We start from the raw sequence: 7,616 nt of genomic DNA on the forward strand, positions 1-7,616 counted from the left end.
TGGTATACTGGTGGTGGTAGTTGTGAGTGTAGTGGTGGTGGTATACTGGTGGTGGTAGTGTGATGAGTGGTGGTGTATAGTGCTGGTAGTTGTGAGTGTAGTGGTGGTGGTATACTGGTGGTGGTAGTTGTGAGTGTAGTGGTGGTAGTATACTTATGATGGTAGTTGTGAGTGTAGTGGTGGTGGTAGTTGTGAGTGTAGTGGTGGTGGTATACTGGTGGTAGTAGTTGTGAGTGTAGTGGTGGTGGTATACTGGTGGTGGTAGTTGTGAGTGTAGTGGTGGTGGTATACTGGTGGTAGTAGTTGTGAGTGTAGTGGTGGTGGTATACTGGTGATGGTAGTTGTGAGTGTAGTGGTGGTGGTATAACGGTGGTAGTAGTTGTGAGTGTAGTGGTGGTAGTATACTTATGGTGGTAGTTGTGAGTGTAGTGGTGGTGGTATACTGGTGGTAGTAGTTGTGAGTGTAGTGGTGGTGGTATACTGGTGGTGGTAGTTGTGAGTGTAGTGGTGGTAGTATACTTATGGTGGTAGTAAACTTATGGTGGTAGTAGGTTTAGTGTTGGTAGAAGCAGTGGTAGTAGAGATGGTATTGTATACAAAGGCGAGATGACTGTAGGATAGAGCAAAAGACACACAACAAGCTTTTATTCTGCGAATGACGTATTTCGCTCTACACAGAGCGAAACGTTGCCGTAATACAAGTTTACTCGTCTCTCGCTCGGGATGGGATTAGTGGGCGAAATGACGAGTGTGAAGGAATGATCATTTCGAGGGAATGATGATTATAAGAATAATTATTGTGAGGGAATGATGATCAGAATGGAATGATTACTGTGAGGGAATGATGTTTATAAGGTAATTATTATTTTGAGGGAATGATAATTGTGAGGGAATGATTATTATAAGAATGATTATAAAAGAATGATTATTGTGAGGGAATTATTGTAAAGGAATGATTATTGAAGGAATGATGATTGCGAGTTAGTGATCATTGTGAGGGAATGATAAGAGAATGATGATTATGAGGGACTGATTACTGATGTAATGATTATGAGGGAGTGATGATTGTGAATGATGATTGTGACTGAATGATGCTTGTGAGGAAATTATTATTGTCTAGGAATAATGATTATAAGGAAATAATGATTGTGAGGGAATGAGCATCAAGGAATAATGATTGTGATTGAATGATTATTGAGGGAATGATTATTATAAGGGAATGATGATTATAAGGGAGTGCTGATTGTGAGAATGATGATTGTGAGGGAATGATTATAACGGAAATATAATTGTAAGGGAATGATGTTTTAGAGAGAATGATGATTATAAAGGAATGATGATTGTGAGGGAATGATGACTGTGAGGGAATAATGATTGTGAGAAAATGATTGTGAGCGAATAGTGATTGTGAGGAAATGATAGTTGTAAGGAAATGATGACTTAGAGAATAATGATGATTGTGCGGAAATGATGGTGATGAAATAACGATTATGAGGAATGATGAGTGTGAGGAAATGATTATCATGAGCGAATAATAACTGTGAGGGAATGATGATTGTGGGGAATGATTGTATGTAAAAGATGTTTGTGGGGAAATTGTGTAAAATGATGATTGTGGATAGTGATTATTGTGGAAATGGTGATTGTAATGAATAGTGATTGAGGGTAATGATAATTATGGGAGAAATGATTATTGTAAGGAATAATGACTAAGAGAAATGATTGTGAAGAAATAATGGTTGTGGGGAAATGATGATTTGTGGGGAAATGATTGTGAGGAATGATTGTGTGGAAATCAGCCCTAAAGAACAAGTAACTAGAAAGCGGCAGCGGTAAGAGAAAGTCACTAAAAAGCGAGTTCATTAGAAAACGGTAACGAAAGTCGACAAACGGCAGCCTAGAATCATCAGAAAAAAGGCAGAGAATCACCAGAGGAAAAAAAAAAAGCCAAGAATCACCAGAAAAAAAGGGCAGCCAAAAAGAGTCGGCAGTATTAGAGTTGCAATGGGTTTTTATGATGAAAAGGATTTTGTTGACTTGTGGCACTTATGGCACTTATGGGAATAGTTATTCTCTGAGTGGCATCAACCTCGTCGTTATTATCCTTGAGTCAAGCTTATTCGATCACCTCGTTGCCAGGCGTCCGTCTATTAATTTGCTCATTTTTAATGCATTTATTTAGATTTATTTTATGTTTCCAAACGCAAAACTAAAAAAACTAATATTTGCAAGTTTGCAGGAATCTTAAATACTGATGTTGGGAACCTCGTAAAAAAATTAACACAGCAAAACAAGAATGTGTTGCCTAGCGAGTGTCTGCACTCTGCCAGTTATCATGATGATCTGTCTATTTAGAGGTCCGAGGCTAGGATGCGCTTTAATGTTTTGACTTGTTTGTCACACTTGTGTACTTAAGCTGCAAAGTATTTATTTCTTTATAGAGATTGGTACATTATTTCATGTTCTTTTAATTGGATTTCGTGTAAAGCGGGGATGGGGATGAATCTGGCGGTGACGCACGAAATCGTAATGACACAACTGCAAAAAGCCACGTTACGGGTTTTTTGCATACCACGTTACGGGTTTTTGCAGTCGTGTCATTAATTTTTTTTTCTGACGATGACCTTCATTGCTGGAGTTGTGGACTTATTTAGCTTTAGTTAATGGAAGATTTCTGAGAACTTAATGCTACATATTCGAACAAGAACTATCATACAATAGCTATCGACATCTGGCCTCATTGGTCCCTTAATTATTATTATTATCAAGGGGGAGCGCTAAACCCGAGGGGGGATGTGGAAGGTATTCAGGCTTAATTCAGGGAACCGGAGCACAGATCCAATTCCCTAGATCAAGAGCCCCTCACCAACATCAAGGAACCTTCCTTGAGGGGGGGTGGTCCCTTAATGAATCATGTGTAAAATCGTTTTACTTAGCCGAGTCATACTGCTGATCAAACAGTCTGGGAATCCCTTGAACACTGTCAGCCGCTAGGTTACTTACGTTGAGGCTTTCAGGTGTATAGGCTGAAAGTATTATGTCAAAATGCACACATCTTTGTATATATGAAAATGAGTGTAATATCTGCCTCATAAGAAGCTCTCTCTTGCAAGGACTGACACCGTCCCCCATAAATCCTATCGTCTCTGTCTCACAAGTGGCTTGTACAACACTTCATGAGTAAAAACTATAAACTCTAGTAAATATAAATTATAAATTACCTAATCGTTGGTCATGGACACGCTTATTAACTGTTAGTTAACTATCCCTGATTTCCCCACCCAGAATTTAGTGGCCACGTGACTAGGGATTAACTATAAATATCACCAACGGATCTGGCGCAGAGACTCGTTTCCACGATTCGTTGTAAGGCCTCTGAAGCACGTTGTTAACTGTCAGGTAACGCTGGGAAACCGTGTGGGACTCAAGAGATAGAAACTTGTAAGGAGGTGCTCTCAACTCCTTGGCAAAAAGATAGCTACCAGAGTCCTTTTTCCTCACTAGTTCATTGGAGGACCGCTAGGTGTTTCTACTTATCTATTTTTCCCTACTCATTTCTAACTAATGTAAACAAAATAAAGCCTAAAACTACATATTTTAATTCTATTATTAGTTCTTAATTCTACCTAAAACATGTCATCCATCAAATAGTGTAAACATATCAATAACATTGTTCTGACTCACGACTTCCACTGCATATTTTGTCGGGGTGGATTCTGAAGGTCTCTACTGCTTGTTACACTGAACCATCTATGGCACTTCTCGAACTCAGTCAAGTCCCACAGCATGCCATGCATTATTATCTGGATATTAACCACTTTGCTTTTGCGGTAAACGTTATTTTCACAAACATGCCGAATTTCTGTATTTTTTTTTTTACTTAACTTGCGAAAATCAGTTTGAATTTCACGAAATTGATATATTTGGTTTATGTTAAAACAATAGTAACTAGAGCTAGGCTGGCACTAGCTACTTTAGATGAAAGTTCCTGGTGGACGAAACGTCTTCACAATAAAATGCCATAAAATGCATTTTGCATTTTATTTATATGCTGTCGATATAGTCTGCTATTGCATTTTGAAAATAGGGCAAAATACCGATAAGAACATAAGAAAGAAGGAACACTGCAGCAGGCCTACTGGCCCATGCGAGCTAGGTCCAAGTCGCCTCCCGGTTTAAACTATATCCTTCCTAAATCTGAATTGTTCCAACTTAAAACCATTGCTGCGAGTCCTGTCTTGGCTAGATATTTTTAACACGCTATTTACATCCCCTTTATTAATTCCTGTTTTCCATTTATACATCTCATCCTACGCCTTTCTAGAGAGTGCAGATTCAGGGCCCTCAGTCTGTCTTCATAGGGAAGATTTCTGATACATGGGATCAACTTTGTCATCCTCCTTTGTATGTTTTCCAGAGCATTTATATCCATTCTGTAATACGGTGACCAGAACTGTGCAGCATAATCTAAATGAGGCCTAACCAAGGATGTATAGAGTTGAAGAACAACCTGAGGACTCCTATTATTTATGCTCCTTGATATGAAGCCAAGGATTCTGTTCACTTTATTGAAAACACTTATGGTTTTAGATTACTGATAACCAGAACTCCCAAATCCTTTTTGCAATCAGTAATATTAAGATCTACATTATTTACTTTATATGTGGCATGGATATTTTCTGGTCCAATGTTTAGAACTTTAAATTTGTCTATATTAAATCGCATCTGCTACTTCTTCGACAACTGCATCAGTCTATTCAAATCTTGCTAGAGTGCTCTAATTTCCTCATTAGACTGAATTAGGCGACCTGTTTTGGTGCCATCAGCAAACTTGCTTATGTCACTATTTATTCCCTCATCAATGTCGTTTATATAAATTGTGAACAACAAAGGGCTCAGCTTGTGTCGTGCCCCCACTCTGATTTCTCCCCATTGATACAAGCTCTCTGCTGCCTATCTGTCAGCCACACCTCTATCCAGGAAAAAGTTTCTTCTATTCCGTGTGCCTTAATTTTCCTCAATATTCTCTGATGTTGACCTCTATCAAAAGTCTTACTGAAGTCCATATACGCAATACCATATTCATTATCATGATCTACCTCCTCAAATACTTGGTGAAAAAAGTTAGTAAATTCGTAAAGCAAGAACCCCCTTTGTAAAACGGTGCTGAGATTCATTAATCAATTTATGCCTTTCAACATGGCTATGAATTGCTTCAACAATTACCGATTCCATAAATTTTCTTACTATGGAGGTAAGGTTTATTGGTCTATTGTTCGAAGATAAGGACCTGTCTCCTGCTTTGTAAATAGGCATTACATTTGCCATTTTCCACTTGTCTGACACTTTGCCAGTTTGTATTGATATGTTGAAAAGACTAGCCAAAGGTTTGCTAAGCTCCTCTTTACATTCCTTTAAAACCCTTGTAAACAGTTCATCAGGGCCTGGGGATTTGATCAGTTTTAATTTCTCTATTTAATTTCACTAGTTACCCTAATGGTGCACAGTTTAACATCGTCCTGTTCTACATAACTTATTATTTCTGGAATTTAGCTAGCATCTTCCTGTTAAAAACCAAGAGGAAATAAGAGTTAAAAATTTCACACATTTCTTTATCACTGTCAGTGATCTGACCCGAGTTACTTTTGAGTGGGTCTAACTTGTCCCTGATCTTACTTCTATATACCTGAAAGAAACCTTTTGGGTTAATCTTCGAATCCCTTGCCACTTTAGCCTCATAATCTCTTGTAGCTTTTCTTATTCCCTTTTTTATTTCTCTGTTTAACTGAATATATTAATTTCTTAACTACCCATCCCCTCTTTTGATATGCCTATATATGCCTCTCTTTTGGCCAATGAGATGCTTTAATCTATTGTTTATCCATTTGAGATCATTTTTGGTTGATCTAGTTTCCCTATATGGAACACAAGTTATCTGGGCAGCTAGAACTATGCTCTGAAAAACGTCATATTGGCAACCAACACCACCTACCTGATCCATAGTCAGATCGTTCCAATTTAGCCCACCCAGGTAATTTCTCAGTCCCATGAAATCGGCCAAGTGGAAGTCTGGGACAGACTTGATGGCGCTTATTTGAAAAGTTAAAGATTAAGACACATGCGCAACAGTTGGGCATCTTTATTGTGATTCAAACGTTTCACCTACACAGTTGGCTTCTTCAGTCAAATACAGAGGCAAAAAGCATAATAGCAAAGTAAAGATGATGTAATCAGTCAATCAACTTTGAAGAAATATTCGAGGTGGTCAGTCCCTTGCTACTTTGCCTGCTGCCTCTGTATTAGAAGCCTTCTATGTAGGCAGGACGTTCCAACCACAATAAAGATACCCAACTGTTACACATAATTACGAGATTAGATACAAGCCGAATTTTATTGTATACATTTTAGCCTTCCATAATTGTAATCTCCATATAACAGCAGTTTCAACTCTGTTGGAAGAAGTCTTTAAAGCTGATGTAGCTACTGAGCATAGTGAAATATTTGACGATATACTCGTCGCCCCACTGAAGCTTCCCATCTCAGACCGACTCTTCACTTTCTCCTTTGAAGACCCATCCTGTGTGACGAACCATAATTATGTTATGAAGAAAACCTTAAGATATAAGGGTTATACAGCACTTGGGGGAATAGGAGTAAAAGGTAAGCAAACATGGTCCAAGGAAGGGGAGAGTAGCACCAGTTCCTTGAATCAAGACCCACTCAACAGCATCAAGGCACCCCTGGGCGTATCGGTCGCTCTGACCCTGTAGCATTCCACATAGACTAGGTTAAATTAAACTGTTAAATTAGTCTTGGAGCAAAATTACAATTTCGCACACTATATTAATTCACTTGAATATATCTGTTAAGCCATAAGATAAAATATTCGAATTTTCTTTTTTCTTCTAAGAAAATTCGACTTGTTTGACATCTGGAACAAAAAAATGCCCGAAATATATACCCCTTTCTATTACAGATCGATAATAAATAAAATATTTATGGCACTCACAGGAGAGAGACGATAATCAGGAGAGGTGTGTACGTGCACCCACCTTCCCTGTTATATGTTGACTGACGCTGCTAGAGCTCAGCCAGGGCCAGGCACTGGCCAGACTCACCACTACATTGCCAGATGCTCCACTTAGTACCAGCGGTTATTACTACAATGAATTTGTAACATCGTATATAACATGGCTGCAGGAGCAACAACGCTTCATTTGTCGGCTCTAATTAAGACATTAATTTTCATGATAATAAACATACTCATTCATATGATAGCCACCGAGAAGCCAAATCGAATCACATAATTGCTAATAAGATCAGACATTTTTAATTATTTGCTTGTGCTTTCGTCACTAATAATTTATTGCTTGTCTTCTCTGGGTATTTTTCGAAGAAAGCTTTCAAGTGTACATAGGTTAAATAATGTGTTCTACTATTAACAAGAAAGGTCGCGAGACAACATGTACTTCTATTGTCTTCTGAAATTTGGTTTCAAAGCTACATTTCTCCCATAACCTCAACCCTTAACCACCTGCGACCCGAGGGCCATCTGTGGCCCTCGGGTCGCAGGTGGCTCTTCTAGGAAATGGATGCGGCCCTCATATGAAATGATG

At 38.6% G+C, this 7,616-nt stretch overlaps 1 protein-coding gene across 1 annotated transcript in view; it reads right to left on the minus strand.

The window, feature by feature from the left end:
* The window catches only part of LOC128693185 (cytochrome P450 4C1), a 63,496-nt gene extending 56,432 nt beyond the window's left edge, over nt 1-7,064 (minus strand). The window contains exon 1 of the mRNA XM_070080319.1: nt 7,010-7,064. The gene's annotated coding sequence lies outside the window, so the exon portion shown is untranslated. The remainder of the gene's footprint in view (nt 1-7,009) is intronic.
* Between the last annotated feature and the right edge of the window lie 552 nt (nt 7,065-7,616).

This window comes from Cherax quadricarinatus, unplaced genomic scaffold, assembly GCF_038502225.1.
Source record: "Cherax quadricarinatus isolate ZL_2023a unplaced genomic scaffold, ASM3850222v1 Contig321, whole genome shotgun sequence".
Taxonomy (NCBI): domain Eukaryota; kingdom Metazoa; phylum Arthropoda; class Malacostraca; order Decapoda; family Parastacidae; genus Cherax; species Cherax quadricarinatus.